General features: G+C 47.4%; 57 non-coding genes and 29 pseudogenes across 57 annotated transcripts; all 86 read right to left on the reverse strand.

Moving 5' to 3' along the window:
- Positions 1–70: 70 nt before the first annotated feature.
- LOC138459415 (5S ribosomal RNA) lies at positions 71–179 on the reverse strand (annotated as a pseudogene).
- Positions 180–285: 106 nt separating this feature from the next.
- Positions 286–404, reverse strand: LOC138460420 (5S ribosomal RNA). The gene has a single exon (XR_011263137.1). It is a non-coding gene; the product is annotated as a 5S ribosomal RNA (ribosomal RNA).
- A 105-nt stretch (positions 405–509) lies between these two features.
- On the reverse strand, positions 510–618 carry LOC138458703 (5S ribosomal RNA; annotated as a pseudogene).
- Positions 619–724: 106 nt separating this feature from the next.
- LOC138455136 (5S ribosomal RNA) lies at positions 725–843 on the reverse strand. The gene has a single exon (XR_011261778.1). It is a non-coding gene; the product is annotated as a 5S ribosomal RNA (ribosomal RNA).
- Positions 844–949: 106 nt separating this feature from the next.
- Positions 950–1,068, reverse strand: LOC138461441 (5S ribosomal RNA). The gene has a single exon (XR_011264057.1). It is a non-coding gene; the product is annotated as a 5S ribosomal RNA (ribosomal RNA).
- Positions 1,069–1,521: 453 nt separating this feature from the next.
- On the reverse strand, positions 1,522–1,625 carry LOC138459614 (5S ribosomal RNA; annotated as a pseudogene).
- A 106-nt stretch (positions 1,626–1,731) lies between these two features.
- LOC138462151 (5S ribosomal RNA) lies at positions 1,732–1,850 on the reverse strand. The gene has a single exon (XR_011264755.1). It is a non-coding gene; the product is annotated as a 5S ribosomal RNA (ribosomal RNA).
- Positions 1,851–1,956: 106 nt separating this feature from the next.
- Positions 1,957–2,075, reverse strand: LOC138461154 (5S ribosomal RNA). Its single transcript, XR_011263788.1, has one exon. It is a non-coding gene; the product is annotated as a 5S ribosomal RNA (ribosomal RNA).
- A 106-nt stretch (positions 2,076–2,181) lies between these two features.
- Positions 2,182–2,300, reverse strand: LOC138458304 (5S ribosomal RNA). Its single transcript, XR_011262392.1, has one exon. It is a non-coding gene; the product is annotated as a 5S ribosomal RNA (ribosomal RNA).
- Positions 2,301–2,763: 463 nt separating this feature from the next.
- Positions 2,764–2,872, reverse strand: LOC138458595 (5S ribosomal RNA; annotated as a pseudogene).
- Positions 2,873–2,978: 106 nt separating this feature from the next.
- Positions 2,979–3,097, reverse strand: LOC138465073 (5S ribosomal RNA). The gene has a single exon (XR_011267648.1). It is a non-coding gene; the product is annotated as a 5S ribosomal RNA (ribosomal RNA).
- Positions 3,098–3,203: 106 nt separating this feature from the next.
- Positions 3,204–3,322, reverse strand: LOC138455148 (5S ribosomal RNA). Its single transcript, XR_011261789.1, has one exon. It is a non-coding gene; the product is annotated as a 5S ribosomal RNA (ribosomal RNA).
- A 106-nt stretch (positions 3,323–3,428) lies between these two features.
- Positions 3,429–3,537, reverse strand: LOC138458751 (5S ribosomal RNA; annotated as a pseudogene).
- A 106-nt stretch (positions 3,538–3,643) lies between these two features.
- Positions 3,644–3,762, reverse strand: LOC138453839 (5S ribosomal RNA). Its single transcript, XR_011260543.1, has one exon. It is a non-coding gene; the product is annotated as a 5S ribosomal RNA (ribosomal RNA).
- Positions 3,763–3,868: 106 nt separating this feature from the next.
- Positions 3,869–3,987, reverse strand: LOC138463432 (5S ribosomal RNA). Its single transcript, XR_011266019.1, has one exon. It is a non-coding gene; the product is annotated as a 5S ribosomal RNA (ribosomal RNA).
- Positions 3,988–4,450: 463 nt separating this feature from the next.
- On the reverse strand, positions 4,451–4,559 carry LOC138457700 (5S ribosomal RNA; annotated as a pseudogene).
- Positions 4,560–4,664: 105 nt separating this feature from the next.
- Positions 4,665–4,783, reverse strand: LOC138457769 (5S ribosomal RNA). The gene has a single exon (XR_011262299.1). It is a non-coding gene; the product is annotated as a 5S ribosomal RNA (ribosomal RNA).
- A 106-nt stretch (positions 4,784–4,889) lies between these two features.
- LOC138454446 (5S ribosomal RNA) lies at positions 4,890–5,008 on the reverse strand. Its single transcript, XR_011261123.1, has one exon. It is a non-coding gene; the product is annotated as a 5S ribosomal RNA (ribosomal RNA).
- Positions 5,009–5,114: 106 nt separating this feature from the next.
- Positions 5,115–5,233, reverse strand: LOC138462152 (5S ribosomal RNA). Its single transcript, XR_011264756.1, has one exon. It is a non-coding gene; the product is annotated as a 5S ribosomal RNA (ribosomal RNA).
- A 106-nt stretch (positions 5,234–5,339) lies between these two features.
- LOC138461442 (5S ribosomal RNA) lies at positions 5,340–5,458 on the reverse strand. The gene has a single exon (XR_011264058.1). It is a non-coding gene; the product is annotated as a 5S ribosomal RNA (ribosomal RNA).
- Positions 5,459–5,911: 453 nt separating this feature from the next.
- LOC138458343 (5S ribosomal RNA) lies at positions 5,912–6,020 on the reverse strand (annotated as a pseudogene).
- A 106-nt stretch (positions 6,021–6,126) lies between these two features.
- On the reverse strand, positions 6,127–6,245 carry LOC138462154 (5S ribosomal RNA). The gene has a single exon (XR_011264757.1). It is a non-coding gene; the product is annotated as a 5S ribosomal RNA (ribosomal RNA).
- A 106-nt stretch (positions 6,246–6,351) lies between these two features.
- On the reverse strand, positions 6,352–6,470 carry LOC138463243 (5S ribosomal RNA). Its single transcript, XR_011265830.1, has one exon. It is a non-coding gene; the product is annotated as a 5S ribosomal RNA (ribosomal RNA).
- A 106-nt stretch (positions 6,471–6,576) lies between these two features.
- LOC138463119 (5S ribosomal RNA) lies at positions 6,577–6,695 on the reverse strand. The gene has a single exon (XR_011265705.1). It is a non-coding gene; the product is annotated as a 5S ribosomal RNA (ribosomal RNA).
- A 106-nt stretch (positions 6,696–6,801) lies between these two features.
- Positions 6,802–6,920, reverse strand: LOC138464996 (5S ribosomal RNA). Its single transcript, XR_011267571.1, has one exon. It is a non-coding gene; the product is annotated as a 5S ribosomal RNA (ribosomal RNA).
- A 453-nt stretch (positions 6,921–7,373) lies between these two features.
- Positions 7,374–7,482, reverse strand: LOC138456433 (5S ribosomal RNA; annotated as a pseudogene).
- Positions 7,483–7,588: 106 nt separating this feature from the next.
- Positions 7,589–7,697, reverse strand: LOC138459416 (5S ribosomal RNA; annotated as a pseudogene).
- Positions 7,698–7,803: 106 nt separating this feature from the next.
- Positions 7,804–7,922, reverse strand: LOC138460432 (5S ribosomal RNA). Its single transcript, XR_011263143.1, has one exon. It is a non-coding gene; the product is annotated as a 5S ribosomal RNA (ribosomal RNA).
- A 106-nt stretch (positions 7,923–8,028) lies between these two features.
- Positions 8,029–8,147, reverse strand: LOC138461115 (5S ribosomal RNA). Its single transcript, XR_011263752.1, has one exon. It is a non-coding gene; the product is annotated as a 5S ribosomal RNA (ribosomal RNA).
- Positions 8,148–8,253: 106 nt separating this feature from the next.
- On the reverse strand, positions 8,254–8,372 carry LOC138461808 (5S ribosomal RNA). Its single transcript, XR_011264415.1, has one exon. It is a non-coding gene; the product is annotated as a 5S ribosomal RNA (ribosomal RNA).
- Positions 8,373–8,478: 106 nt separating this feature from the next.
- On the reverse strand, positions 8,479–8,597 carry LOC138462156 (5S ribosomal RNA). The gene has a single exon (XR_011264759.1). It is a non-coding gene; the product is annotated as a 5S ribosomal RNA (ribosomal RNA).
- A 106-nt stretch (positions 8,598–8,703) lies between these two features.
- On the reverse strand, positions 8,704–8,822 carry LOC138463434 (5S ribosomal RNA). Its single transcript, XR_011266020.1, has one exon. It is a non-coding gene; the product is annotated as a 5S ribosomal RNA (ribosomal RNA).
- Positions 8,823–9,285: 463 nt separating this feature from the next.
- Positions 9,286–9,394, reverse strand: LOC138457701 (5S ribosomal RNA; annotated as a pseudogene).
- Positions 9,395–9,500: 106 nt separating this feature from the next.
- Positions 9,501–9,619, reverse strand: LOC138455160 (5S ribosomal RNA). The gene has a single exon (XR_011261801.1). It is a non-coding gene; the product is annotated as a 5S ribosomal RNA (ribosomal RNA).
- Positions 9,620–9,725: 106 nt separating this feature from the next.
- LOC138454447 (5S ribosomal RNA) lies at positions 9,726–9,844 on the reverse strand. The gene has a single exon (XR_011261124.1). It is a non-coding gene; the product is annotated as a 5S ribosomal RNA (ribosomal RNA).
- Positions 9,845–9,950: 106 nt separating this feature from the next.
- LOC138462157 (5S ribosomal RNA) lies at positions 9,951–10,069 on the reverse strand. Its single transcript, XR_011264760.1, has one exon. It is a non-coding gene; the product is annotated as a 5S ribosomal RNA (ribosomal RNA).
- Positions 10,070–10,175: 106 nt separating this feature from the next.
- Positions 10,176–10,294, reverse strand: LOC138461443 (5S ribosomal RNA). Its single transcript, XR_011264059.1, has one exon. It is a non-coding gene; the product is annotated as a 5S ribosomal RNA (ribosomal RNA).
- A 452-nt stretch (positions 10,295–10,746) lies between these two features.
- Positions 10,747–10,855, reverse strand: LOC138457703 (5S ribosomal RNA; annotated as a pseudogene).
- A 106-nt stretch (positions 10,856–10,961) lies between these two features.
- LOC138462158 (5S ribosomal RNA) lies at positions 10,962–11,080 on the reverse strand. Its single transcript, XR_011264762.1, has one exon. It is a non-coding gene; the product is annotated as a 5S ribosomal RNA (ribosomal RNA).
- A 106-nt stretch (positions 11,081–11,186) lies between these two features.
- LOC138463244 (5S ribosomal RNA) lies at positions 11,187–11,305 on the reverse strand. Its single transcript, XR_011265831.1, has one exon. It is a non-coding gene; the product is annotated as a 5S ribosomal RNA (ribosomal RNA).
- A 106-nt stretch (positions 11,306–11,411) lies between these two features.
- Positions 11,412–11,530, reverse strand: LOC138465151 (5S ribosomal RNA). Its single transcript, XR_011267725.1, has one exon. It is a non-coding gene; the product is annotated as a 5S ribosomal RNA (ribosomal RNA).
- A 106-nt stretch (positions 11,531–11,636) lies between these two features.
- On the reverse strand, positions 11,637–11,755 carry LOC138454717 (5S ribosomal RNA). The gene has a single exon (XR_011261382.1). It is a non-coding gene; the product is annotated as a 5S ribosomal RNA (ribosomal RNA).
- A 453-nt stretch (positions 11,756–12,208) lies between these two features.
- LOC138459419 (5S ribosomal RNA) lies at positions 12,209–12,317 on the reverse strand (annotated as a pseudogene).
- A 106-nt stretch (positions 12,318–12,423) lies between these two features.
- LOC138455171 (5S ribosomal RNA) lies at positions 12,424–12,542 on the reverse strand. The gene has a single exon (XR_011261814.1). It is a non-coding gene; the product is annotated as a 5S ribosomal RNA (ribosomal RNA).
- A 106-nt stretch (positions 12,543–12,648) lies between these two features.
- Positions 12,649–12,767, reverse strand: LOC138461444 (5S ribosomal RNA). Its single transcript, XR_011264060.1, has one exon. It is a non-coding gene; the product is annotated as a 5S ribosomal RNA (ribosomal RNA).
- A 453-nt stretch (positions 12,768–13,220) lies between these two features.
- Positions 13,221–13,324, reverse strand: LOC138459615 (5S ribosomal RNA; annotated as a pseudogene).
- A 106-nt stretch (positions 13,325–13,430) lies between these two features.
- On the reverse strand, positions 13,431–13,549 carry LOC138462159 (5S ribosomal RNA). The gene has a single exon (XR_011264763.1). It is a non-coding gene; the product is annotated as a 5S ribosomal RNA (ribosomal RNA).
- Positions 13,550–13,655: 106 nt separating this feature from the next.
- LOC138461155 (5S ribosomal RNA) lies at positions 13,656–13,774 on the reverse strand. Its single transcript, XR_011263789.1, has one exon. It is a non-coding gene; the product is annotated as a 5S ribosomal RNA (ribosomal RNA).
- A 106-nt stretch (positions 13,775–13,880) lies between these two features.
- Positions 13,881–13,999, reverse strand: LOC138458316 (5S ribosomal RNA). The gene has a single exon (XR_011262394.1). It is a non-coding gene; the product is annotated as a 5S ribosomal RNA (ribosomal RNA).
- A 463-nt stretch (positions 14,000–14,462) lies between these two features.
- On the reverse strand, positions 14,463–14,571 carry LOC138458596 (5S ribosomal RNA; annotated as a pseudogene).
- Positions 14,572–14,677: 106 nt separating this feature from the next.
- Positions 14,678–14,796, reverse strand: LOC138465074 (5S ribosomal RNA). The gene has a single exon (XR_011267649.1). It is a non-coding gene; the product is annotated as a 5S ribosomal RNA (ribosomal RNA).
- Positions 14,797–14,902: 106 nt separating this feature from the next.
- Positions 14,903–15,021, reverse strand: LOC138455184 (5S ribosomal RNA). The gene has a single exon (XR_011261826.1). It is a non-coding gene; the product is annotated as a 5S ribosomal RNA (ribosomal RNA).
- A 106-nt stretch (positions 15,022–15,127) lies between these two features.
- On the reverse strand, positions 15,128–15,236 carry LOC138458752 (5S ribosomal RNA; annotated as a pseudogene).
- A 106-nt stretch (positions 15,237–15,342) lies between these two features.
- Positions 15,343–15,461, reverse strand: LOC138461742 (5S ribosomal RNA). Its single transcript, XR_011264349.1, has one exon. It is a non-coding gene; the product is annotated as a 5S ribosomal RNA (ribosomal RNA).
- A 106-nt stretch (positions 15,462–15,567) lies between these two features.
- LOC138463995 (5S ribosomal RNA) lies at positions 15,568–15,686 on the reverse strand. The gene has a single exon (XR_011266579.1). It is a non-coding gene; the product is annotated as a 5S ribosomal RNA (ribosomal RNA).
- Positions 15,687–16,345: 659 nt separating this feature from the next.
- LOC138462160 (5S ribosomal RNA) lies at positions 16,346–16,464 on the reverse strand. The gene has a single exon (XR_011264764.1). It is a non-coding gene; the product is annotated as a 5S ribosomal RNA (ribosomal RNA).
- A 106-nt stretch (positions 16,465–16,570) lies between these two features.
- Positions 16,571–16,689, reverse strand: LOC138461743 (5S ribosomal RNA). The gene has a single exon (XR_011264350.1). It is a non-coding gene; the product is annotated as a 5S ribosomal RNA (ribosomal RNA).
- Positions 16,690–16,795: 106 nt separating this feature from the next.
- On the reverse strand, positions 16,796–16,914 carry LOC138458329 (5S ribosomal RNA). The gene has a single exon (XR_011262396.1). It is a non-coding gene; the product is annotated as a 5S ribosomal RNA (ribosomal RNA).
- A 451-nt stretch (positions 16,915–17,365) lies between these two features.
- LOC138458539 (5S ribosomal RNA) lies at positions 17,366–17,474 on the reverse strand (annotated as a pseudogene).
- Positions 17,475–17,580: 106 nt separating this feature from the next.
- On the reverse strand, positions 17,581–17,689 carry LOC138455817 (5S ribosomal RNA; annotated as a pseudogene).
- Positions 17,690–17,795: 106 nt separating this feature from the next.
- On the reverse strand, positions 17,796–17,914 carry LOC138463435 (5S ribosomal RNA). Its single transcript, XR_011266021.1, has one exon. It is a non-coding gene; the product is annotated as a 5S ribosomal RNA (ribosomal RNA).
- A 453-nt stretch (positions 17,915–18,367) lies between these two features.
- LOC138458331 (5S ribosomal RNA) lies at positions 18,368–18,476 on the reverse strand (annotated as a pseudogene).
- A 106-nt stretch (positions 18,477–18,582) lies between these two features.
- LOC138457820 (5S ribosomal RNA) lies at positions 18,583–18,691 on the reverse strand (annotated as a pseudogene).
- Positions 18,692–18,797: 106 nt separating this feature from the next.
- LOC138461870 (5S ribosomal RNA) lies at positions 18,798–18,916 on the reverse strand. Its single transcript, XR_011264475.1, has one exon. It is a non-coding gene; the product is annotated as a 5S ribosomal RNA (ribosomal RNA).
- Positions 18,917–19,022: 106 nt separating this feature from the next.
- LOC138462162 (5S ribosomal RNA) lies at positions 19,023–19,141 on the reverse strand. Its single transcript, XR_011264766.1, has one exon. It is a non-coding gene; the product is annotated as a 5S ribosomal RNA (ribosomal RNA).
- Positions 19,142–19,247: 106 nt separating this feature from the next.
- Positions 19,248–19,366, reverse strand: LOC138455196 (5S ribosomal RNA). The gene has a single exon (XR_011261837.1). It is a non-coding gene; the product is annotated as a 5S ribosomal RNA (ribosomal RNA).
- Positions 19,367–19,472: 106 nt separating this feature from the next.
- Positions 19,473–19,591, reverse strand: LOC138464947 (5S ribosomal RNA). The gene has a single exon (XR_011267523.1). It is a non-coding gene; the product is annotated as a 5S ribosomal RNA (ribosomal RNA).
- A 453-nt stretch (positions 19,592–20,044) lies between these two features.
- Positions 20,045–20,153, reverse strand: LOC138458038 (5S ribosomal RNA; annotated as a pseudogene).
- Positions 20,154–20,259: 106 nt separating this feature from the next.
- LOC138458120 (5S ribosomal RNA) lies at positions 20,260–20,368 on the reverse strand (annotated as a pseudogene).
- Positions 20,369–20,474: 106 nt separating this feature from the next.
- Positions 20,475–20,593, reverse strand: LOC138454679 (5S ribosomal RNA). The gene has a single exon (XR_011261346.1). It is a non-coding gene; the product is annotated as a 5S ribosomal RNA (ribosomal RNA).
- Positions 20,594–20,699: 106 nt separating this feature from the next.
- On the reverse strand, positions 20,700–20,818 carry LOC138461028 (5S ribosomal RNA). Its single transcript, XR_011263673.1, has one exon. It is a non-coding gene; the product is annotated as a 5S ribosomal RNA (ribosomal RNA).
- Positions 20,819–20,924: 106 nt separating this feature from the next.
- LOC138462163 (5S ribosomal RNA) lies at positions 20,925–21,043 on the reverse strand. Its single transcript, XR_011264767.1, has one exon. It is a non-coding gene; the product is annotated as a 5S ribosomal RNA (ribosomal RNA).
- Positions 21,044–21,149: 106 nt separating this feature from the next.
- On the reverse strand, positions 21,150–21,258 carry LOC138456037 (5S ribosomal RNA; annotated as a pseudogene).
- A 106-nt stretch (positions 21,259–21,364) lies between these two features.
- LOC138458341 (5S ribosomal RNA) lies at positions 21,365–21,483 on the reverse strand. The gene has a single exon (XR_011262398.1). It is a non-coding gene; the product is annotated as a 5S ribosomal RNA (ribosomal RNA).
- A 453-nt stretch (positions 21,484–21,936) lies between these two features.
- On the reverse strand, positions 21,937–22,045 carry LOC138457057 (5S ribosomal RNA; annotated as a pseudogene).
- A 106-nt stretch (positions 22,046–22,151) lies between these two features.
- Positions 22,152–22,260, reverse strand: LOC138455818 (5S ribosomal RNA; annotated as a pseudogene).
- Positions 22,261–22,366: 106 nt separating this feature from the next.
- Positions 22,367–22,485, reverse strand: LOC138463437 (5S ribosomal RNA). Its single transcript, XR_011266023.1, has one exon. It is a non-coding gene; the product is annotated as a 5S ribosomal RNA (ribosomal RNA).
- Positions 22,486–22,948: 463 nt separating this feature from the next.
- On the reverse strand, positions 22,949–23,057 carry LOC138458039 (5S ribosomal RNA; annotated as a pseudogene).
- A 106-nt stretch (positions 23,058–23,163) lies between these two features.
- On the reverse strand, positions 23,164–23,272 carry LOC138457821 (5S ribosomal RNA; annotated as a pseudogene).
- Positions 23,273–23,378: 106 nt separating this feature from the next.
- Positions 23,379–23,497, reverse strand: LOC138460693 (5S ribosomal RNA). The gene has a single exon (XR_011263363.1). It is a non-coding gene; the product is annotated as a 5S ribosomal RNA (ribosomal RNA).
- A 106-nt stretch (positions 23,498–23,603) lies between these two features.
- On the reverse strand, positions 23,604–23,722 carry LOC138455207 (5S ribosomal RNA). Its single transcript, XR_011261848.1, has one exon. It is a non-coding gene; the product is annotated as a 5S ribosomal RNA (ribosomal RNA).
- Positions 23,723–23,828: 106 nt separating this feature from the next.
- LOC138454685 (5S ribosomal RNA) lies at positions 23,829–23,947 on the reverse strand. Its single transcript, XR_011261352.1, has one exon. It is a non-coding gene; the product is annotated as a 5S ribosomal RNA (ribosomal RNA).
- A 463-nt stretch (positions 23,948–24,410) lies between these two features.
- Positions 24,411–24,519, reverse strand: LOC138458926 (5S ribosomal RNA; annotated as a pseudogene).
- Positions 24,520–24,625: 106 nt separating this feature from the next.
- On the reverse strand, positions 24,626–24,734 carry LOC138459204 (5S ribosomal RNA; annotated as a pseudogene).
- A 106-nt stretch (positions 24,735–24,840) lies between these two features.
- Positions 24,841–24,959, reverse strand: LOC138460445 (5S ribosomal RNA). The gene has a single exon (XR_011263151.1). It is a non-coding gene; the product is annotated as a 5S ribosomal RNA (ribosomal RNA).
- A 106-nt stretch (positions 24,960–25,065) lies between these two features.
- LOC138457732 (5S ribosomal RNA) lies at positions 25,066–25,174 on the reverse strand (annotated as a pseudogene).
- Positions 25,175–25,197: the final 23 nt, after the last annotated feature.

A 25,197-nucleotide genomic window follows, 5' to 3' on the forward strand; every position in this document is an offset into this window, starting at 1 on the left:
GTCGGCTAGACCTTGCAGTTTTGAAAGGCAATTGTGAAATGGCTCACTTCCTGAACTTGGAGCACAAAAAAGCCTACAGCACCTGGTATTCCCAGGCGGTCTCCCATCCAGGTACTAACGAGGCCCGACACTGCTTAGCTTCCTAGATCAGACGCATTCAGTGTGGTGTGGCCGTAGGCTCTGGGCCTTGTGAGTTTTGTACTTTTAAGCATCTAGTCGGCTAGACCTTGCAGTTTTGAAAGGCAATTGTGAAATGGCTCACTTCCTGAACTTGGAGCACAAAAAAGCCTACAGCACCTGGTATTCCCAGGTGGTCTCCCATCCAGGTACTAACTAGGCCCGACACTGCTTAGCTTCCGAGATCAGACGAGATCGGGCGCAATCAGTGTGGTGTGGCCGTAGGCTCTGGGCCTAGTGAGTTTTGTACTTTTAAGCATCTAGTCAGCTAGACCTTGCAGTTTTAAAGGCAATTGAGAAATGGCTCACTTCCTGAACTTGGAGCACAAAAAAGCCTACAGCACCTGTTATTCCCAGGCGGTCTCCCATCCAGGTACTAACGAGGCCCGACACTGCTTAGCTTCCGAGATCAGACGCATTCAGTGTGGTGTGGCCGTAGGCTCTGGGCCTTGTGAGTTTTGTACTTTTAAGCATCTAGTCGGCTAGACCTTGCAGTTTTGAAAGGCAATTGAGAAATGGCTCACTTCCTGAACTTGGAGTACAAAAAAGCCTACAGCACCTGGTATTCCCAGGCGGTCTCCCATCCAGGTACTAACTAGGCCCGACACTGCTTAGCTTCTGAGATCAGACGAGATCAGGCGCATTCAGTGTGGTGTGGCCGTAGGCTCTGGGCCCAGTGAGTTTTGTACTTTTAAGCATCTAGTCGGCTAGACCTTGCAGTTTTAAAAGGCAATTGAGAAAGGGCTCACTTCCTGAACTTGGAGCACAAAAAAGCCTACAGCACCTGGTATTCCCAGGCGGTCTCCCATCCAGGTACTAACTAGGCCTGACACTGCTTAACTTCCGAGATCAGACGAGATCGGGTGCATTCAGTGTGGTGTGGCCGTAGGCTCTAGGAATGCTAAGAATATTACTCTTATGCATTTGCATTTAGTAAGCTAAGCCATGCAGCCACTTGCAACATGATACCACGCTCATCGCTCGATCAGGCGAGATATATAAGACTGGTGGGCCCATTCAGGACTCCTATGTCTGGTAGGATAACTTTAATTCATCCATCCTGTGTCTGTTGCAGGGAGGTGGAGAGAACAATCAACACAATAATGGGTTTCTTTCATGCCTCTTGAAGGACTCAATATTCTCTGTACTGCATTACATGTGAAAGTCGATTTATTACCCATGAACACACTACCTGTATGCTAATTCTATGTAAAAAGGTAGCTCCAGCCCTCATGATGTTGTCCAACATTTCCGCTATAAAACGGGATACAATTATTTTGGAAACATACCAAATTTGAAAAATAATTGAGAAGTTGCGCAATTACTAATCATGGAGCACAAAAAAGCCTACAGCACCTGGTATTCCCAGGCAGTCTCCCATCCAGGTACTAACTAGGCCCGACCCTGCTTAGCTTCCTGGGCGCATTCAGTGTGGTGTGGCCGTAGGCTCTGGGCCTAGTGAGTTTTGTACTTTTAAGCATCTAGTCGGCTAGACCTTGCAGTTTTGAAAGGCAATTGTGAAATGGCTCACTTCCTGAACTTGGAGCACAAAAAAGCCTACAGCACCTGGTATTCCCAGGCGGTCTCCCATCCAGGTACTAACGAGGCCCGACACTGCTTAGCTTCCGAGATCAGACGAGATCGGGCGCATTCAGTGTGGTGTGGCCGTAGGCCCTGGGCCTTGTGAGTTTTGTACTTTTAAGCATCTAGTCGGCTAGACCTTGCAGTTTTGAAAGGCAATTGAGAAATGGCTCACTTCCTGAACTTGGAGTACAAAAAAGCCTACAGCACCTGGTATTCCCAGGCGGTCTCCCATCCAGGTACTAACTAGGCCCGACACTGCTTAGCTTCTGAGATCAAACGAGATCAGGCGCATTCAGTGTGGTGTGGCCGTAGGCTCTGTGCCTAGTGAGTTTTGTACTTTTAAGCATCTAGTCGGCTAGACCTTGCAGTTTTGAAAGGCAATTGAGAAAGGGCTCACTTCCTGAACTTGGAGCACAAAAAAGCCTACAGCACCTGGTATTCCCAGGCGGTCTCCCATCCAGGTACTAACTAGGCCTAACACTGCTTAACTTCCGAGATCAGACGAGATCGGGTGCATTCAGTGTGGTGTGGCCGTAGGCTCTAGGAATGCTAAGAATATTACTCTTATGCATTTGCATTTAGTAAGCTAAGCCATGCAGCCACTTGCAACATGATACCACGCTCATCGCTCGATCAGGCTCGATCAGGCGAGATATATAAGACTGGTGGGCCCATTCAGGACTCCTATGTCTGGTAGGATAACTTTAATTCATCCATCCTGTGTCTGTTGCAGGGAGGTGGAGAGAACAATCAACACAATAATGGTTTTCTTTCATGCCTCTTGAAGGACTCAATATTCTCTGTACTGCATTACATGTGAAAGTCGATTTATTACCCATGAACACACTACCTGTATGCTAATTCTATGTAAAAAGGTAGCTCCAGCCCTCATGATGTTGTCCAACATTTCCGCTATAAAACGGGATACAATTATTTTGGAAACATACCAAATTTGAAAAATAATTGAGAAGTTGCGCAATTACTAATCATGGAGCACAAAAAAGCCTACAGCACCTGGTATTCCCAGGCAGTGTCCCATCCAGGTACTAACTAGGCCCAACCCTGCTTAGCTCCCGAGATCGGGCGCATTCAGTGTGGTGTGGCCGTAGGCTCTGGGCCTAGTGAGTTTTGTACTTTTAAGCATCTAGTCGGCTAGACCTTGCAGTTTTGAAAGGCAATTGTGAAATGGCTCACTTCCTGAACTTGAAGCACAAAAAAGCCTACAGCACCTGGTATTCCCAGGCGGTCTCCCATCCAGGTACTAACGAGGCACGACACTGCTTAGCTTCCGAGATCAGACGAGATCGGGTGCATTCAGTGTGGTGTGGCCGTAGGCTCTGGGCCTTGTGAGTTTTGTACTTTTAAGCATCTAGTCGGCTAGACCTTGCAGTTTTGAAAGGCAATTGAGTAATGGCTCACTTCCTGAACTTGGAGTACAAAAAAGCCTACAGCACCTGGTATTCCCAGGCGGTCTCCCATCCAGGTACTAACTAGGCCCGACACTGCTTAGCTTCTGAGATCAGACGAGATCAGGCGCATTCAGTGTGGTGTGGCCGTAGGCTCTGGGCCTAGTGAGTTTTGTACTTTTAAGCATCTAGTCGGCTAGACCTTGCAGTTTTGAAAGGCAATTGTGAAATGGCTCACTTCCTGAACTTGGAGCACAAAAAAGCCTACAGCACCTGGTATTCTCAGGTGGTCTCCCATCCAGGTACTAACGAGGCCCGACACTGCTTAGCTTCCGAGATCAGACGCATTCAGTGTGGTGTGGCCGTAGGCTCTGGGCCTTGTGAGTTTTGTACTTTTAAGCATCTAGTCGGCTAGACCTTACAGTTTTGAAAGGCAATTGTGAAATGGCTCACTTCCTGAACTTGGAGCACAAAAAAGCCTACAGCACCTGGTATTCCCAGGCGGTCTCCCATCCAGGTACTAACGAGGCCTGACACTGCTTAGCTTCCGAGATCAGACGAGATCGGGCGCATTCAGTGTGGTGTGGCCGTAGGCTCTGGGCCTTGTGAGTTTTGTACTTTTAAGCATCTAGTCGGCTAGACCTTGCAGTTTTAAAAGGCAATTGAGAAAGGGCTCACTTCCTGAACTTGGAGCACAAAAAAGCCTACAGCACCTGGTATTCCCAGGCAGTCTCCCATCCAGGTACTAACTAGGCCTGACACTGCTTAACTTCCGAGATCAGACGAGATCGGGTGCATTCAGTGTGGTGTGGCCGTAGGCTCTAGGAATGCTAAGAATATTACTCTTATGCATTTGCATTTAGTAAGCTAAGCCATGCAGCCACTTGCAACATGATACCACGCTCATCGCTCGATCAGGCTCGATCAGGCGAGATATATAAGACTGGTGGGCCCATTCAGGACTCCTATGTCTGGTAGGATAACTTTAATTCATCCATCCTGTGTCTGTTGCAGGGAGGTGGAGAGAACAATCAACACAATAATGGTTTTCTTTCATGCCTCTTGAAGGACTCAATATTCTCTGTACTGCATTACATGTGAAAGTCGATTTATTACCCATGAACACACTACCTGTATGCTAATTCTATGTAAAAAGGTAGCTCCAGCCCTCATGATGTTGTCCAACATTTCCGCTATAAAACGGGATACAATTATTTTGGAAACATACCAAATTTGAAAAATAATTGAGAAGTTGCGCAATTACTAATCATGGAGCACAAAAAAGCCTACAGCACCTGGTATTCCCAGGCAGTCTCCCATCCAGGTACTAACTAGGCCCGACCCTGTTTAGCTTCCGAGATCGGGCGCATTCAGTGTGGTGTGGCCGTAGGCTCTGGGCCTAGTGAGTTTTGTACTTTTAAGCATCTAGTCGGCTAGACCTTGCAGTTTTGAAAGGCAATTGAGAAATGTTCACTTCCTGAACTTGGAGTACAAAAAAGCCTACAGCACCTGGTATTCCCAGGCGGTCTCCCATCCAGGTACTAACTAGGCCCAACACTGCTTAGCTTCTGAGATCAGACGAGATCAGGCGCATTCAGTGTGGTGTGGCCGTAGGCTCTGGGCCTAGTGAGTTTTGTACTTTTAAGCATCTAGTCGGCTAGACCTTGCAGTTTTGAAAGGCAATTGTGAAATGGCTCACTTCCTGAACTTGGAGCACAAAAAAGCCTACAGCACCTGGTATTCCCAGGTGGTCTCCCATCCAGGTACTAACTAGGCCCGACACTGCTTAGCTTCCGAGATCAGACGAGATCGGGCGCAATCAGTGTGGTGTGTCCGTAGTCTCTGGGCCTAGTGAGTTTTGTACTTTTAAGCATCTAGTCAGCTAGACCTTGCAGTTTTGAATGGCAATTGAGAAATGGCTCACTTCCTGAACTTGGAGCACAAAAAAGCCTACAGCACCTGGTATTCCCAGGCGGTCTCCCATCCAGGTACTAACGAGGCCCGACACTGCTTAGCTTCCGAGATCAGACGAGATCGGGCGCATTCAGTGTGGTGTGGCCGTAGGCTCTGGGCCCTGTGAGTTTTGTACTTTTAAGCATCTAGTCGGCTAGACCTTGCAGTTTTAAAAGGCAATTGAGAAAGGGCTCACTTCCTGAACTTGGAGCACAAAAAAGCCTACAGCACCTGGTATTCCCAGGCGGTCTCCCATCCAGGTACTAACTAGGCCTGACACTGCTTAACTTCCGAGATCAGACGAGATCGGGTGCATTCAGTGTGGTGTGGCCGTAGGCTCTAGGAATGCTAAGAATATTACTCTTATGCATTTGCATTTAGTAAGCTAAGCCATGCAGCCACTTGCAACATGATACCACGCTCATCGCTCGATCAGGCGAGATATATAAGACTGGTGAGCCCATTCAGGACTCCTATGTCTGGTAGGATAACTTTAATTCATCCATCCTGTGTCTGTTGCAGGGAGGTGGAGAGAACAATCAACACAATAATGGTTTTCTTTCATGCCTCTTGAAGGACTCAATATTCTCTGTACTGCATTACATGTGAAAGTCGATTTATTACCCATGAACACACTACCTGTATGCTAATTCTATGTAAAAAGGTAGCTCCAGCCCTCATGATGTTGTCCAACATTTCCGCTATAAAACGGGATACAATTATTTTGGAAACATACCAAATTTGAAAAATAATTGAGAAGTTGCGCAATTACTAATCATGGAGCACAAAAAAGCCTACAGCACCTGGTATTCCCAGGCAGTCTCCCATCCAGGTACTAACTAGGCCCGACCCTGTTTAGCTTCCGAGATCAGGCGCATTCAGTGTGGTGTGGCCGTAGGCTCTGGGCCTAGTGAGTTTTGTACTTTTAAGCATCTAGTCGGCTAGACCTTGCAGTTTTGAAAGGAAATTGTGAAATGGCTCACTTCCTGAACTTGGAGCACAAAAAAGCCTACAGCACCTGGTATTCCCAGGCGGTCTCCCATCCAGGTACTAACGAGGCCCGACACTGCTTAGCTTCCGAGATCAGACGAGATCGGGCGCATTCAGTGTGGTGTGGCCGTAGGCTCTGGGCCTTGTGAGTTTTGTACTTTTAAGCATCTAGTCGGCTAGACCTTGCAGTTTTGAAAGGCAATTGAGAAATGGCTCACTTCCTGAACTTGGAGTACCAAAAAGCCTACAGCACCTGGTATTCCCAGGCGGTCTCCCATCCAGGTACTAACTAGGCCCGACACTGCTTAGCTTCTGAGATCAGACGAGATCAGGCGCATTCAGTGTGGTGTGGCCGTAGGGTCTGGGCCTAGTGAGTTTTGTACTTTTAAGCATCTAGTCGGCTAGACCTTGCAGTTTTGAAAGGCAATTGTGAAATGGCTCACTTCCTGAACTTGGAGCACAAAAAAGCCTACAGCACCTGGTATTCCCAGGTGGTCTCCCATCCAGGTACTAACTAGGCCCGACACTGCTTAGCTTCTGAGATCAGACAAGATCAGGCGCATTCAGTGTGGTGTGGCCGTAGGCTCTGGGCCTAGTGAGTTTTGTACTTTTAAGCATCTAGTCGGCTAGACCTTGCAGTTTTAAAAGGCAATTGAGAAAGGGCTCACTTCCTGAACTTGGAGCACAAAAAAGCCTACAGCACCTGGTATTCCCAGGCGGTCTCCCATCCAGGCACTAACTAGGCCTGACACTGCTTAACTTCCGAGATCAGACGAGATCGGGTGCATTCAGTGTGGTGTGGCCGTAGGCTCTAGGAATGCTAAGAATATTACTCTTATGCATTTGCATTTAGTAAGCTAAGCCATGCAGCCACTTGCAACATGATACCACGCTCATCGCTCGATCAGGCGAGATATATAAGACTGGTGGGCCCATTCAGGACTCCTATGTCTGGTAGGATAACTTTAATTCATCCATCCTGTGTCTGTTGCAGGGAGGTGGAGAGAACAATCAACACAATAATGGGTTTCTTTCATGCCTCTTGAAGGACTCAATATTCTCTGTACTGCATTACATGTGAAAGTCGATTTATTACCCATGAACACACTACCTGTATGCTAATTCTATGTAAAAAGGTAGCTCCAGCCCTCATGATGTTGTCCAACATTTCCGCTATAAAACGGGATACAATTATTTTGGAAACATACCAAATTTGAAAAATAATTGAGAAGTTGCGCAATTAGTAATCATGGAGCACAAAAAAGCCTACAGCACCTGGTATTCCCAGGCAGTCTCCCATCCAGGTACTAACTAGGCCCAACCCTGCTTAGCTTCCGAGATCGGGCGCATTCAGTGTGGTGTGGCCGTAGGCTCTGGGCCTAGTGAGTTTTGTACTTTTAAGCATCTAGTCGGCTAGACCTTGCAGTTTTGAAAGGCAATTGTGAAATGGCTCACTTCCTGAACTTGGAGCACAAAAAAGCCTACAGCACCTGGTATTCCCAGGCGGTCTCCCATCCAGGTACTAACGAGGCCCGACACTGCTTAGCTTCCTAGATCAGACGCATTCAGTGTGGTGTGGCCGTAGGCTCTGGGCCTTGTGAGTTTTGTACTTTTAAGCATCTAGTCGGCTAGACCTTACAGTTTTGAAAGGCAATTGTGAAATGGCTCACTTCCTGAACTTGGAGCACAAAAAAGCCTACAGCACCTGGTATTCCCAGGTGGTCTCCCATCCAGGTACTAACTAGGCCCGACACTGCTTAGCTTCCGAGATCAGACGAGATCGGGCGCAATCAGTGTGGTGTGGCCGTAGGCTCTGGGCCTAGTGAGTTTTGTACTTTTAAGCATCTAGTCAGCTAGACCTTGCAGTTTTGAAAGGCAATTGAGAAATGGCTCACTTCCTGAACTTGGAGCACAAAAAAGCCTACAGCACCTGGTATTCCCAGGCGGTCTCCCATCCAGGTACTAACAAGGCCCGACACTGCTTAGCTTCCGAGATCAGACGAGATCGGGCGCATTCAGTGTGGTGTGGCCGTAGGCTCTGAGCCTTGTGAGTTTTGTACTTTTAAGCATCTAGTCGGCTAGACCTTGCAGTTTTGAAAGGCAATTGAGAAATGGCTCACTTCCTGAACTTGGAGTACAAAAAAGCCTACAGCACCTGGTATTCCCAGGCGGTCTCCCATTCAGGTACTAACTAGGCCCGACACTGCTTAGCTTCTGAGATCAGACGAGATCAGGCGCATTCAGTGTGGTGTGGCCGTAGGCTCTGGGCCTAGTGAGTTTTGTACTTTTAAGCATCTAGTCGGCTAGACCTTGCAGTTTTAAAAGGCAATTGAGAAAGGGCTCACTTCCTGAACTTGGAGCACAAAAAAGCCTACAGCACCTGGTATTCCCAGGCGGTCTCCCATCCAGGTACTAACGAGGCCCGACACTGCTTAGCTTCCGAGATCAGACGAGATCGGGCGCATTCAGTGTGGTGTGGCCGTAGGCTCTGGGCCTTGTGAGTTTTGTACTTTTAAGCATCTAGTCGGCTAGACCTTGCAGTTTTAAAAGGCAATTGAGAAAGGGCTCACTTCCTGAACTTGGAGCACAAAAAAGCCTACAGCACCTGGTATTCCCAGGCAGTCTCCCATCCAGGTACTAACTAGGCCTGACACTGCTTAACTTCCGAGATCAGACGAGATCGGGTGCATTCAGTGTGGTGTGGCCGTAGGCTCTAGGAATGCTAAGAATATTACTCTTATGCATTTGCATTTAGTAAGCTAAGCCATGCAGCCACTTGCAACATGATACCACGCTCATCGCTCGATCAGGCTCGATCAGGCGAGATATATAAGACTGGTGGGCCCATTCAGGACTCCTATGTCTGGTAGGATAACTTTAATTCATCCATCCTGTGTCTGTTGCAGGGAGGTGGAGAGAACAATCAACACAATAATGGTTTTCTTTCATGCCTCTTGAAGGACTCAATATTCTCTGTACTGCATTACATGTGAAAGTCGATTTATTACCCATGAACACACTACCTGTATGCTAATTCTATGTAAAAAGGTAGCTCCAGCCCTCATGATGTTGTCCAACATTTCCGCTATAAAACGGGATACAATTATTTTGGAAACATACCAAATTTGAAAAATAATTGAGAAGTTGCGCAATTACTAATCATGGAGCACAAAAAAGCCTACAGCACCTGGTATTCCCAGGCAGTCTCCCATCCAGGTACTAACTAGGCCCGACCCTGTTTAGCTTCCGAGATCGGGCGCATTCAGTGTGGTGTGGCCGTAGGCTCTGGGCCTAGTGAGTTTTGTACTTTTAAGCATCTAGTCGGCTAGACCTTGCAGTTTTGAAAGGCAATTGAGAAATGGCTCACTTCCTGAACTTGGAGTACAAAAAAGCCTACAGCACCTGGTATTCCCAGGCGGTCTCCCATCCAGGTACTAACTAGGCCCGACACTGCTTAGCTTCTGAGATCAGACGAGATCAGGCGCATTCAGTGTGGTGTGGCCGTAGGCTCTGGGCCTAGTGAGTTTTGTACTTTTAAGCATCTAGTCGGCTAGACCTTGCAGTTTTGAAAGGCAATTGTGAAATGGCTCACTTCCTGAACTTGGAGCACAAAAAAGCCTACAGCACCTGGTATTCCCAGGTGGTCTCCCATCCAGGTACTAACTAGGCCCGACACTGCTTAGCTTCCGAGATCAGACGAGATCGGGCGCAATCAGTGTGGTGTGTCCGTAGTCTCTGGGCCTAGTGAGTTTTGTACTTTTAAGCATCTAGTCAGCTAGACCTTGCAGTTTTGAATGGCAATTGAGAAATGGCTCACTTCCTGAACTTGGAGCACAAAAAAGCCTACAGCACCTGGTATTCCCAGGCGGTCTCCCATCCAGGTACTAACGAGGCCCGACACTGCTTAGCTTCCGAGATCAGACGAGATCGGGCGCATTCAGTGTGGTGTGGCCGTAGGCTCTGGGCCCTGTGAGTTTTGTACTTTTAAGCATCTAGTCGGCTAGACCTTGCAGTTTTAAAAGGCAATTGAGAAAGGGCTCACTTCCTGAACTTGGAGCACAAAAAAGCCTACAGCACCTGGTATTCCCAGGCGGTCTCCCATCCAGGTACTAACTAGGCCTGACACTGCTTAACTTCCGAGATCAGACGAGATCGGGTGCATTCAGTGTGGTGTGGCCGTAGGCTCTAGGAATGCTAAGAATATTACTCTTATGCATTTGCATTTAGTAAGCTAAGCCATACAGCCACTTGCAACATGATACCACGCTCATCGCTCGATCAGGCGAGATATATAAGACTGGTGAGCCCATTCAGGACTCCTATGTCTGGTAGGATAACTTTAATTCATCCATCCTGTGTCTGTTGCAGGGAGGTGGAGAGAACAATCAACACAATAATGGTTTTCTTTCATGCCTCTTGAAGGACTCAATATTCTCTGTACTGCATTACATGTAAAGTCGATTTATTACCCATGAACACACTACCTGTATGCTAATTCTATGTAAAAAGGTAGCTCCAGCCCTCATGATGTTGTCCAACATTTCCGCTATAAAACGGGATACAATTATTTTGGAAACATACCAAATTTGAAAAATAATTGAGAAGTTGCGCAATTACTAATCATGGAGCACAAAAAAGCCTACAGCACCTGGTATTCCCAGGCAGTCTCCCATCCAGGTACTAACTAGGCCCGACCCTGTTTAGCTTCCGAGATCGGGCGCATTCAGTGTGGTGTGGCCGTAGGCTCTGGGCCTAGTGAGTTTTGTACTTTTAAGCATCTAGTCGGCTAGACCTTGCAGTTTTGAAAGGCAATTGTGAAATGGCTCACTTCCTGAACTTGGAGCACAAAAAAGCCTACAGCACCTGGTATTCCCAGGCGGTCTCCCATCCAGGTACTAACGAGGCCCGACACTGCTTAGCTTCCGAGATCAGACGAGATCGGGCGCATTCAGTGTGGTGTGGCCGTAGGCTCTGGGCCTTGTGAGTTTTGTACTTTTAAGCATCTAGTCGGCTAGACCTTGCAGTTTTGAAAGGCAATTGAGAAATGGCTCACTTCCTGAACTTGGAGTACCAAAAAGCCTACAGCACCTGGTATTCCCAGGCGGTCTCCCATCCAGGTACTAACTAGGCCCGACACTGCTTAGCTTCTGAGATCAGACGAGATCAGGCGCATTCAGTGTGGTGTGGCCGTAGGGTCTGGGCCTAGTGAGTTTTGTACTTTTAAGCATCTAGTCGGCTAGACCTTGCAGTTTTGAAAGGCAATTGTGAAATGGCTCACTTCCTGAACTTGGAGCACAAAAAAGCCAACAGCACCTGGTATTCCCAGGTGGTCTCCCATCCAGGTACTAACTAGGCCCGACACTGCTTAGCTTCTGAAATCAGACGAGATCAGGCGCATTCAGTGTGGTGTGGCCGTAGGCTCTGGGCCTAGTGAGTTTTGTACTTTTAAGCATCTAGTCGGCTAGACCTTGCAGTTTTAAAAGGCAATTGAGAAAGGGCTCACTTCCTGAACTTGGAGCACAAAAAAGCCTACAGCACCTGGTATTCCCAGGCGGTCTCCCTTCCAGGCACTAACTAGGCCTGACACTGCTTAACTTCCGAGATCAGACGAGATCGGGTGCATTCAGTGTGGTGTGGCCGTAGGCTCTAGGAATGCTAAGAATATTACTCTTATGCATTTGCATTTAGTAAGCTAAGCCATGCAGCCACTTGCAACATGATACCACGCTCATCGCTCGATCAGGCGAGATATATAAGACTGGTGGGCCCATTCAGGACTCCTATGTCTGGTAGGATAACTTTAATTCATCCATCCTGTGTCTGTTGCAGGGAGGTGGAGAGAACAATCAACACAATAATGGGTTTCTTTCATGCCTCTTGAAGGACTCAATATTCTCTGTACTGCATTACATGTGAAAGTCGATTTATTACCCATGAACACACTACCTGTATGCTAATTCTATGTAAAAAGGTAGCTCCAGCCCTCATGATGTTGTCCAACATTTCCGCTATAAAACGGGATACAATTATTTTGGAAACATACCAAATTTGAAAAATAATTGAGAAGTTGCGCAATTACTAATCATGGAGCACAAAAAAGCCTACAGCACCTGGTATTCCCAGGCGGTCTCCCATCCAGGTACTAACGAGGCCCGACACTGCTTAGCTTCCTAGATCAGACGCATTCAGTGTGGTGTGGCCGTAGGCTCTGGGCCTTGTGAGTTTTGTACTTTTAAGCATCTAGTCGGCTAGACCTTGCAGTTTTGAAAGGCAATTGAGAAATGGCTCACTTCCTGAACTTGGAGTACAAAAAAGCCTACAGCACCTGGTATTCCCAGGCGGTCTCCCATCCAGGTACTAACTAGGCCCGACACTGCTTAGCTTCTGAGATCAGACGAGATCAGGCGCATTCAGTGTGGTGTGGCCGTAGGCTCTGGGCCCAGTGAGTTTTGTACTTTTAAGCATCTAGTCGGCTAGACCTTGCAGTTTTAAAAGGCAATTGAGAAAGGGCTCACTTCCTGAACTTGGAGCACAAAAAAGCCTACAGCACCTGGTATTCCCAGGCGGTCTCCCATCCAGGTACTAACTAGGCCTGACACTGCTTAACTTCCGAGATCAGACGAGATCGGGTGCATTCAGTGTGGTGTGGCCGTAGGCTCTAGGAATGCTAAGAATATTACTCTTATGCATTTGCATTTAGTAAGCTAAGCCATGCAGCCACTTGCAACATGATACCACGCTCATCGCTCGATCAGGCGAGATATATAAGACTGGTGGGCCCTTTCAGGACTCCTATGTCTGGTAGGATAACTTTAATTCATCCATCCTGTGTCTGTTGCAGGGAGGTGGAGAGAACAATCAACACAATAATGGGTTTCTTTCATGCCTCTTGAAGGACTCAATATTCTCTGTACTGCATTACATGTGAAAGTCGATTTATTACCCATGAACACACTACCTGTATGCTAATTCTATGTAAAAAGGTAGCTCCAGCCCTCATGATGTTGTCCAACATTTCCGCTATAAAACGGGATACAATTATTTTGGAAACATACCAAATTTGAAAAATAATTGAGAAGTTGCGCAATTACTAATCATGGAGCACAAAAAAGCCTACAGCACCTGGTATTCCCAGGCAGTCTCCCATCCAGGTACTAACTAGGCCCGACCCTGCTTAGCTTCCTGGGCGCATTCAGTGTGGTGTGGCCGTAGGCTCTGGGCCTAGTGAGTTTTGTACTTTTAAGCATCTAGTCGGCTAGACCTTGCAGTTTTGAAAGGCAATTGTGAAATGGCTCACTTCCTGAACTTGGAGCACAAAAAAGCCTACAGCACCTGGTATTCCCAGGCGGTCTCCCATCCAGGTACTAACGAGGCCCGACACTGCTTAGCTTCCGAGATCAGACGAGATCGGGCGCATTCAGTGTGGTGTGGCCGTAGGCTCTGGGCCTTGTGAGTTTTGTACTTTTAAGCATCTAGTCGGCTAGACCTTGCAGTTTTGAAAGGCAATTGAGAAATGGCTCACTTCCTGAACTTGGAGTACAAAAAAGCCTACAGCACCTGGTATTCCCAGGCGGTCTCCCATCCAGGTACTAACTAGGCCCGACACTGCTTAGCTTCTGAGATCAAACGAGATCAGGCGCATTCAGTGTGGTGTGGCCGTAGGCTCTGGGCCCAGTGAGTTTTGTACTTTTAAGCATCTAGTCGGCTAGACCTTGCAGTTTTGAAAGGCAATTGAGAAAGGGCTCACTTCCTGAACTTGGAGCACAAAAAAGCCTACAGCACCTGGTATTCCCAGGCGGTCTCCCATCCAGGTACTAACTAGGCCTAACACTGCTTAACTTCCGAGATCAGACGAGATCGGGTGCATTCAGTGTGGTGTGGCCGTAGGCTCTAGGAATGCTAAGAATATTACTCTTATGCATTTGCATTTAGTAAGCTAAGCCATGCAGCCACTTGCAACATGATACCACGCTCATCGCTCGATCAGGCTCGATCAGGCGAGATATATAAGACTGGTGGGCCCATTCAGGACTCCTATGTCTGGTAGGATAACTTTAATTCATCCATCCTGTGTCTGTTGCAGGGAGGTGGAGAGAACAATCAACACAATAATGGTTTTCTTTCATGCCTCTTGAAGGACTCAATATTCTCTGTACTGCATTACATGTGAAAGTCGATTTATTACCCATGAACACACTACCTGTATGCTAATTCTATGTAAAAAGGTAGCTCCAGCCCTCATGATGTTGTCCAACATTTCCGCTATAAAACGGGATACAATTATTTTGGAAACATACCAAATTTGAAAAATAATTGAGAAGTTGCGCAATTACTAATCATGGAGCACAAAAAAGCCTACAGCACCTGGTATTCCCAGGCAGTGTCCCATCCAGGTACTAACTAGGCCCAACCCTGCTTAGCTCCCGAGATCGGGCGCATTCAGTGTGGTGTGGCCGTAGGCTCTGGGCCTAGTGAGTTTTGTACTTTTAAGCATCTAGTCGGCTAGACCTTGCAGTTTTGAAAGGCAGTTGTGAAATGGCTCACTTCCTGAACTTGGAGCACAAAAAAGCCTACAGCACCTGGTATTCCCAGGCGGTCTCCCATCCAGGTACTAACGAGGCACGACACTGCTTAGCTTCCGAGATCAGACGAGATCGGGTGCATTCAGTGTGGTGTGGCCGTAGGCTCTGGGCCTTGTGAGTTTTGTACTTTTAAGCATCTAGTCGGCTAGACCTTGCAGTTTTGAAAGGCAATTGAGTAATGGCTCACTTCCTGAACTTGGAGTACAAAAAAGCCTACAGCACCTGGTATTCCCAGGCGGTCTCCCATCCAGGTACTAACTAGGCCCGACACTGCTTAGCTTCTGAGATCAGACGAGATCAGGCGCATTCAGTGTGGTGTGGCCGTAGGCTCTGGGCCTAGTGAGTTTTGTACTTTTAAGCATCTAGTCAGCTAGACCTTGCAGTTTTGAAAGGCAATTGTGAAATGGCTCACTTCCTGAACTTGGAGCACAAAAAAGCCTACAGCACCTGGTATTCTCAGGTGGTCTCCCATCCAGGTACTAACGAGGCCCGACACTGCTTAGCTTCCGAGATCAGACGCATTCAGTGTGGTGTGGCCGTAGGCTCTGGGCCTTGTGAGTTTTGTACTTTTAAGCATCTAGTCGGCTAGACCTTACAGTTTTGAAAGGTAATTGTGAAATGGCTCACTTCCTGAACTTGGAGCACAAAAAAGCCTACAGCACCTGGTATTCCCAGGCGGTCTCCCATCCAGGTACTAACTAGGCCCGACACTGCTTAGCTTCTGAGATCAGACGAGATCAGGCGCATTCAGTGTGGTGTGGCCATAGGCTCTGGGCCTAGTGAGTTTTGTACTTTTAAGCATCTAGTCGGCTAGACCTTGCAGTTTTGAAAGGCAATTGAGAAAGGGCTCACTTCCTGAACTTGGAGCACAAAAAAGCCTACAGCACCTGGTATTCCCAGGCGGTCTCCCATCCAGGTACTAACTAGGCCTAACACTGCTTAACTTCCGAGATCAGATGAGATCGGGTGCATTCAGTGTGGTGTGGCCGTAGGCTCTAGGAATGCTAAGAATATTACTCTTATGCATTTGCATTTAGTAAGCTAAGCCATGCAGCCACTTGCAACATGATACCACGCTCATCGCTCGATCAGGCTCGATCAGGCGAGATATATAAGACTGGTGGGCCCATTCAGGACTCCTATGTCTGGTAGGATAACTTTAATTCATCCATCCTGTGTCTGTTGCAGGGAGGTGGAGAGAACAATCAACACAATAATGGGTTTCTTTCATGCCTCTTGAAGGACTCAATATTCTCTGTACTGCATTACATGTGAAAGTCGATTTATTACCCATGAACACACTACCTGTATGCTAATTCTATGTAAAAAGGTAGCTCCAGCCCTCATGATGTTGTCCAACATTTCCGCTATAAAACGGGATACAATTATTTTGGAAACATACCAAATTTGAAAAATAATTGAGAAGTTGCGCAATTACTAATCATGGAGCACAAAAAAGCCTACAGCACCTGGTATTCCCAGGCAGTCTCCCATCCAGGTACTAACTAGGCCCGACCTGGCGCATTCAGTGTGGTGTGGCCGTAGGCTCTGGGCCTAGTGAGTTTTGTACTTTTAAGCATCTAGTCGGCTAGACCTTGCAGTTTTGAGAGGCAATTGTGAAATGGCTCACTTCCTGAACTTGGAGCACAAAAAAGCCTACAGCACCTGGTATTCCCAGGCGGTCTCCCATCCAGGTACTAACGAGGCCCGACACTGCTTAGCTTCCGAGATCAGACGAGATCGGGCGCATTCAGTGTGGTGTGGCCGTAGGCTCTGGGCCTTGTGAGTTTTGTACTTTTAAGCATCTAGTCGGCTAGACCTTGCAGTTTTGAAAGGCAATTGAGAAATGGCTCACTTCCTGAACTTGGAGTACAAAAAAGCCTACAGCACCTGGTATTCCCAGGCGGTCTCCCATCCAGGTACTAACTAGGCCCGACACTGCTTAGCTTCTGAGATCAGACGAGATCAGGCGCATTCAGTGTGGTGTGGCCATAGGCTCTGGGCCTAGTGAGTTTTGTACTTTTAAGCATCTAGTCGGCTAGACCTTGCAGTTTTGAAAGGCAATTGAGAAAGGGCTCACTTCCTGAACTTGGAGCACAAAAAAGCCTACAGCACCTGGTATTCCCAGGCGGTCTCCCATCCAGGTACTAACTAGGCCTAACACTGCTTAACTTCCGAGATCAGACGAGATCGGGTGCATTCAGTGTGGTGTGGCCGTAGGCTCTAGGAATGCTAAGAATATTACTCTTATGCATTTGCATTTAGTAAGCTAAGCCATGCAGCCACTTGCAACATGATACCACGCTCATCGCTCGATCAGGCGAGATATATAAGACTGGTGGGCCCATTCAGGACTCCTATGTCTGGTAGGATAACTTTAATTCATCCATCCTGTGTCTGTTGCAGGGAGGTGGAGAGAACAATCAACACAATAATGGTTTTCTTTCATGCCTCTTGAAGGACTCAATATTCTCTGTACTGCATTACATGTGAAAGTCGATTTATTACCCATGAACACACACTGTATGCTAATTCTATGTAAAAAGGTAGCTCCAGCCCTCATGATGTTGTCCAACATTTCCGCTATAAAACGGGATACAATTATTTTGGAAACATACCAAATTTGAAAAATAATTGAGAAGTTGCGCAATTACTAATCATGGAGCACAAAAAAGCCTACAGCACCTGGTATTCCCAGGCAGTCTCCCATCCAGGTACTAACTAGGCCCGACCCTGCTTAGCTTCTGAGATCGGGCGCATTCAGTGTGGTGTGGCCGTAGGCTCTGGGCCTAGTGAGTTTTGTACTTTTAAGCATCTAGTAGGCTAGACCTTGCAGTTTTGAAAGGCAATTGTGAAATGGCTCACTTCCTGAACTTGGAGCACAAAAAAGCCTACAGCACCTGGTATTCCCAGGTGGTCTCCCATCCAGGTACTAACTAGGCCCGACACTGCTTAGCTTCTGAGATCAGGCGCATTCAGTGTGGTGTGGCCGTAGGCTCTGGGCCTAGTGAGTTTTGTACTTTTAAGCATCTAGTCGGCTAGACCTTGCAGTTTTAAAAGGCAATTGAGAAAGGGCTCACTTCCTGAACTTGGAGCACAAAAAAGCCTACAGCACCTGGTATTCCCAGGCAGTCTCCCATCCAGGTACTAACTAGGCCTGACACTGCTTAACTTCCGAGATCAGACGAGATCGGGTGCATTCAGTGTGGTGTGGCCGTAGGCTCTAGGAATGCTAAGAATATTACTCTTATGCATTTGCATTTAGTAAACTAAGCCATGCAGCCACTTGCAACATGATACCACGCTCATCGCTCGATCAGGCGAGATATATAAGACTGGTGGGCCCATTCAGGACTCCTATGTCTGGTAGGATAACTTTAATTCATCCATCCTGTGTCTGTTGCAGGGAGGTGGCGAGAACAATCAACATAATAATGGTTTTCTTTCATGCCTCTTGAAGGACTCAATATTCTCTGTACTGCATTACATGTGAAAGTCGATTTATTACCCATGAACACACTACCTGTATGCTAATTCTATGTAAAAAGGTAGCTCCAGCCCTCATGATGTTGTCCAACATTTCCGCTATAAAACGGTATACAATTATTTTGGAAACATACCAAATTTGAAAAATAATTGAGAAGTTGCGCAATTACTAATCATGGAGCACAAAAAAGCCTACAGCACCTGGTATTCCCAGGCAGTCTCCCATCCAGGTACTAACTAGGCCCGACCCTGCTTAGCTTCCGAGATCAGGCGCATTCAGTGTGGTGTGGCCATAGGCTCTGGGCCTAGTGAGTTTTGTACTTTTAAGCATCTAGTCGGCTAGACCTTGCAGTTTTGAAAGGCAATTGTGAAATGGCTCACTTCCTGAACTTGGAGCACAAAAAAGCCTACAGCACCTGGTATTCCCAGGTGGTCTCCCATCCAGGTACTAACGAGGCCCGACACTGCTTAGCTTCCGAGATCAGACGCATTCAGTGTGGTGTGGCCGTAGGCTCTGGGCCTTGTGAGTTTTGTACTTTTAAGCATCTAGTCGGCTAGACCTTACAGTTTTGAAAGGCAATTGTGAAATGGCTCACTTCCTGAACTTGGAGCACAAAAAAGCCTACAGCACCTGGTATTCCCAGGTGGTCTCCCATCCAGGTACTAACTAGGCCCGACACTGCTTAGCTTCCGAGATCAGACGAGATCGGGCGCAATCAGTGTGGTGTGGCCGTAGACTCTGGGCCTAGTGAGTTTTGTACTTTTAAGCATCTAGTCAGCTAGACCTTGCAGTTTTGAAAGGCAATTGAGAAATGGCTCACTTCCTGAACTTGGAGCACAAAAAAGCCTACAGCACCTGGTATTCCCAGGCGGTCTCCCATCCAGGTACTAACGAGGCCCGACACTGCTTAGCTTCCGAGATCAGACGAGATCGGGCGCATTCAGTGTGGTGTGGCCGTAGGCTCTGGGCCTTGTGAGTTTTGTACTTTTAAGCATCTAGTCGGCTAGACCTTGCAGTTTTGAAAGGCAATTGAGAAATGGCTCACTTCCTGAACTTGGAGTACAAAAAAGCCTACAGCACCTGGTATTCCCAGGCGGTCTCCCATCCAGGTACTAACTAGGCCCGACACTGCTTAGCTTCTGAGATCAGACGAGATCAGGCGCATTCAGTGTGGTGTGGCCGTAGGCTCTGGGCCTAGTGAGTTTTGTACTTTTAAGCATCTAGTCGGCTAGACCTTGCAGTTTTAAAAGGCAATTGAGAAAGGGCTCACTTCCTGAACTTGGAGCACAAAAAAGCCTACAGCACCTGGTATTCCCAGGCGGTCTCCCATCCAGGAACTAACTAGGCCTGACACTGCTTAACTTCCGAGATCAGACGAGATCGGGTGCATTCAGTGTGGTGTGGCCGTAGGCTCTAGGAATGCTAAGAATATTACTCTTATGCATTTGCATTTAGTAAGCTAAGCCATGCAGCCACTTGCAACATGATACCACGCTCATCGCTCGATCAGGCGAGATATATAAGACTGGTGGGCCCATTCAGGACTCCTATGTCTGGTAGGATAACTTTAATTCATCCATCCTGTGTCTGTTGCAGGGAGGTGGCGAGAACAATCAACACAATAATGGTTTTCTTTCATGCCTCTTGAAGGACTCAATATTCTCTGTACAGCATTACATGTGAAAGTCGATTTATTACCCATGAACACACTACCTGTATGCTAATTCTATGTAAAAAGGTAGCTCCGGCCCTCATGATGTTGTCCAACATTTCCGCTATAAAACGGTATACAATTATTTTGGAAACATACCAAATTTGAAAAATAATTGAGAAGTTGCGCAATTACTAATCAAGGAGCACAAAAAAGCCTACAGCACCTGGTATTCCCAGGCAGTCTCCCATCCAGGTACTAACTAGGCCCGACCCTGCTTAGCTTCCGAGATCAGGCGCATTCAGTGTGGTGTGGCCGTAGGCTCTGGGCCTAGTGAGTTTTGTACTTTTAAGCATCTAGTCGGCTAGACCTTGCAGTTTTGAAAGGCAATTGTGAAATGGCTCACTTCCTGAACTTGGAGCACAAAAAAGCCTACAGCACCTGGTATTCCCAGGTGGTCTCCCATCTAGGTACTAACGAGGCCCGACACTGCTTAGCTTCCGAGATCAGACGCATTCAGTGTGGTGTGGCCGTAGGCTTTGGGCCTTGTGAGTTTTGTACTTTTAAGCATCTAGTCGGCTAGACCTTACAGTTTTGAAAGGCAATTGTGAAATGGCTCACTTCCTGAACTTGGAGCACAAAAAAGCCTACAGCACCTGGTATTCCTAGGTGGTCTCCCATCCAGGTACTAACTAGGCCCGACACTGCTTAGCTTCCGAGATCAGACGAGATCGGGCGCAATCAGTGTTGTGTGGCCGTAGGCTCTGGGCCTAGTGAGTTTTGTACTTTTAAGCATCTAGTCAGCTAGACCTTGCAGTTTTGAAAGGCAATTGAGAAATGGCTCACTTCCTGAACTTGGAGCACAAAAAAGCCTACAGCACCTGGTATTCCCAGGCGGTCTCCCATCCAGGTACTAACGAGGCCCGACACTGCTTAGCTTCCGAGATCAGATGAGATCGGGCGCATTCAGTGTGGTGTGGCCGTAGGCTCTGGGCCTTGTGAGTTTTGTACTTTTAAGCATCTAGTCGGCTAGACCTTGCAGTTTTGAGAGGCAATTGTGAAATGGCTCACTTCCTGAACTTGGAGCACAAAAAAGCCTACAGCACCTGGTATTCCCAGGCGGTCTCCCATCCAGGTACTAACGAGGCCCGACACTGCTTAGCTTCCGAGATCAGACGAGATCGGGCGCATTCAGTGTGGTGTGGCCGTAGGCTCTGGGCCTTGTGAGTTTTGTACTTTTAAGCATCTAGTCGGCTAGACCTTGCAGTTTTGAAAGGCAATTGAGAAATGGCTCACTTCCTGAACTTGGAGTACAAAAAAGCCTACAGCACCTGGTATTCCCAGGCGGTCTCCCATCCAGGTACTAACTAGGCCCGACACTGCTTAGCTTCTGAGATCAGGCGCATTCAGTGTGGTGTGGCCATAGGCTCTGGGCCTAGTGAGTTTTGTACTTTTAAGCATCTAGTCGGCTAGACCTTGCAGTTTTGAAAGGCAATTGAGAAAGGGCTCACTTCCTGAACTTGGAGCACAAAAAAGCCTACAGCACCTGGTATTCCCAGGCGGTCTCCCATCCAGGTACTAACTAGGCCTAACACTGCTTAACTTCCGAGATCAGACGAGATCGGGTGCATTCAGTGTGGTGTGGCCGTAGGCTCTAGGAATGCTAAGAATATTACTCTTATGCATTTGCATTTAGTAAGCTAAGCCATGCAGCCACTTGCAACATGATACCACGCTCATCGCTCGATCAGGCGAGATATATAAGACTGGTGGGCCCATTCAGGACTCCTATGTCTGGTAGGATAACTTTAATTCATCCATCCTGTGTCTGTTGCAGGGAGGTGGAGAGAACAATCAACACAATAATGGTTTTCTTTCATGCCTCTTGAAGGACTCAATATTCTCTGTACTGCATTACATGTGAAAGTTGATTTATTACCCATGAACACACTACCTGTATGCTAATTCTATGTAAAAAGGTAGCTCCAGCCCTCATGATGTTGTCCAACATTTCCGCTATAAAACGGGATACAATTATTTTGGAAACATACCAAATTTGAAAAATAATTGAGAAGTTGCGCAATTACTAATCATGGAGCACAAAAAAGCCTACAGCACCTGGTATTCCCAGGCAGTCTCCCATCCAGGTACTAACTAGGCCCGACCCTGCTTAGCTTCCGAGATCGGGCGCATTCAGTGTGGTGTGGCCGTAGGCTCTGGGCCTAGTGAGTTTTGTACTTTTAAGCATCTAGTAGGCTAGACCTTGCAGTTTTGAAAGGAAATTGTGAAATGGCTCACTTCCTGAACTTGGAGCACAAAAAAGCCTACAGCACCTGGTATTCCCAGGTGGTCTCCCATCCAGGTACTAACTAGGCCCGACACTGCTTAGCTTCTGAGATCAGGCGCATTCAGTGTGGTGTGGCCGTAGGCTCTGGGCCTAGTGAGTTTTGTACTTTTAAGCATCTAGTCGGCTAGACCTTGCAGTTTTAAAAGGCAATTGAGAAAGGGCTCACTTCCTGAACTTGGAGCACAAAAAAGCCTACAGCACCTGGTATTCCCAGGCAGTCTCCCATCCAGGTACTAACTAGGCCTGACACTGCTTAACTTCCGAGATCAGACGAGATCGGGTGCATTCAGTGTGGTGTGGCCGTAGGCTCTAGGAATGCTAAGAATATTACTCTTATGCATTTGCATTTAGTAAGCTAAGCCATGCAGCCACTTGCAACATGATACCACGCTCATCGCTCGATCAGGCTCGATCAGGCGAGATATATAAGACTGGTGGGCCCATTCAGGACTCCTATGTCTGGTAGGATAACTTTAATTCATCCATCCTGTGTCTGTTGCAGGGAGGTGGCGAGAACAATCAACACAATAATGGTTTTCTTTCATGCCTCTTGAAGGACTCAATATTCTCTGTACTGCATTACATGTGAAAGTCGATTTATTACCCATGAACACACTACCTGTATGCTAATTCTATGTAAAAAGGTAGCTCCAGCCCTCATGATGTTGTCCAACATTTCCGCTATAAAACGGTATACAATTATTTTGGAAACATACCAAATTTGAAAAATAATTGAGAAGTTGCGCAATTACTAATCATGGAGCACAAAAAAGCCTACAGCACCTGGTATTCCCAGGCAGTCTCCCATCCAGGTACTAACTAGGCCCGACCCTGCTTAGCTTCCGAGATCAGGCGCATTCAGTGTGGTGTGGCCGTAGGCTCTGGGCCTAGTGAGTTTTGTACTTTTAAGCATCTAGTCGGCTAGACCTTGCAGTTTTGAAAGGCAATTGTGAAATGGCTCACTTCCTGAACTTGGAGCACAAAAAAGCCTACAGCACCTGGTATTCCCAGGTGGTCTCCCATCCAGGTACTAACGAGGCCCGACACTGCTTAGCTTCCGAGATCAGACGCATTCAGTGTGGTGTGGCCGTAGGCTCTGGGCCTTGTGAGTTTTGTACTTTTAAGCATCTAGTCGGCTAGACCTTACAGTTTTGAAAGGCAATTGTGAAATGGCTCACTTCCTGAACTTGGAGCACAAAAAAGCCTACAGCACCTGGTATTCCCAGGTGGTCTCCCATCCAGGTACTAACTAGGCCCGACACTGCTTAGCTTCCGAGATCAGACGAGATCGGGCGCATTCAGTGTGGTGTGGCCGTAGGCTCTGGGCCTTGTGAGTTTTGTACTTTTAAGCATCTAGTCGGCTAGACCTTGCAGTTTTGAAAGGCAATTGAGAAATGGCTCACTTCCTGAACTTGGAGTACAAAAAAGCCTACAGCACCTGGTATTCCCAGGCGGTCTCCCATCCAGGTACTAACTAGGCCCGACACTGCTTAGCTTCTGAGATCAGACGAGATCAGGCGCATTCAGTGTGGTGTGGCCGTAGGCTCTGGCCCTAGTGAGTTTTGTACTTTTAAGCATCTAGTCGGCTAGACCTTGCAGTTTTAAAAGGCAATTGAGAAAGGGCTCACTTCCTGAACTTGGAGCACAAAAAAGCCTACAGCACCTGGTATTCCCAGGCGGTCTCCCATCCAGGAACTAACTAGGCCTGACACTGCTTAACTTTCGAGATCAGACGAGATCGGGTGCATTCAGTGTGGTGTGGCCGTAGGCTCTAGGAATGCTAAGAATATTACTCTTATGCATTTGCATTTAGTAAGCTAAGCCATGCAGCCACTTGCAACATGATACCACGCTCATCGCTCGATCAGGCTCGATCAGGCGAGATATATAAGACTGGTGGGCCCATTCAGGACTCCTATGTCTGGTAGGATAACTTTAATTCATCCATCCTGTGTCTGTTGCAGGGAGGTGGAGAGAACAATCAACACAATAATGGTTTTCTTTCATGCCTCTTGAAGGACTCAATATTCTCTGTACTGCATTACATGTGAAAGTCGATTTATTACCCATGAACACACTACCTGTCTGCTAATTCTATGTAAAAAGGTAGCTCCAGCCCTCATGATGTTGTCCAACATTTCCGCTATAAAACGGGATACAATTATTTTGGAAACATACCAAATTTGAAAAATAATTGAGAAGTTGCGCAATTACTAATCATGGAGCACAAAAAAGCCTACAGCACCTGGTATTCCCAGGCAGTCTCCCATCCAGGTACTAACTAGGCACGACCCTGCTTAGCTTCCGAGATCGGGCGCATTCAGTGTGGTGTGGCCGTAGGCTCTGGGCCTAGTGAGTTTTGTACTTTTAAGCATCTAGTCGGCTAGACCTTGCAGTTTTGAAAGGCAATTGTGAAATGGCTCACTTCCTGAACTTGGAGCACAAAAAAGCCTACAGCACCTGGTATTCCCAGGCGGTCTCCCATCCAGGTACTAACGAGGCCTGACACTGCTTAGCTTCCGAGATCAGACGCATTCAGTGTGGTGTGGCCGTAGGCTCTGGGCCTTGTGAGTTTTGTACTTTTAAGCATCTAGTCGGCTAGACCTTGCAGTTTTGAATAGCAATTGTGAAATGGCTCACTTCCTGAACTTGGAGCACAAAAAAGCCTACAGCACCTGGTATTCCCAGGTGGTCTCCCATCCAGGTACTAACTAGGCCCGACACTGCTTAGCTTCCGAGATCAGACGAGATCGGGCGCAATCAGTGTGGTGTGGCCGTAGGCTCTGGGCCTAGTGAGTTTTTTACTTTTAAGCATCTAGTCAGCTAGACCTTGCAGTTTTGAAAGGCAATTGAGAAATGGCTCACTTCCTGAACTTGGAGCACAAAAAAGCCTACAGCACCTGGTATTCCCAGGCGGTCTCCCATCCAGGTACTAACGAGGCCCGACACTGCTTAGCTTCCGAGATTGGGCGCATTCAGTGTGGTGTGGCCGTAGGCTCTGGGCCTTGTGAGTTTTGTAC

Source organism: Ambystoma mexicanum, chromosome 4p, assembly GCF_040938575.1.
Source record: "Ambystoma mexicanum isolate Mex_15411 chromosome 4p, UKY_AmexF1_1, whole genome shotgun sequence".
NCBI lineage: Eukaryota > Metazoa > Chordata > Amphibia > Caudata > Ambystomatidae > Ambystoma > Ambystoma mexicanum.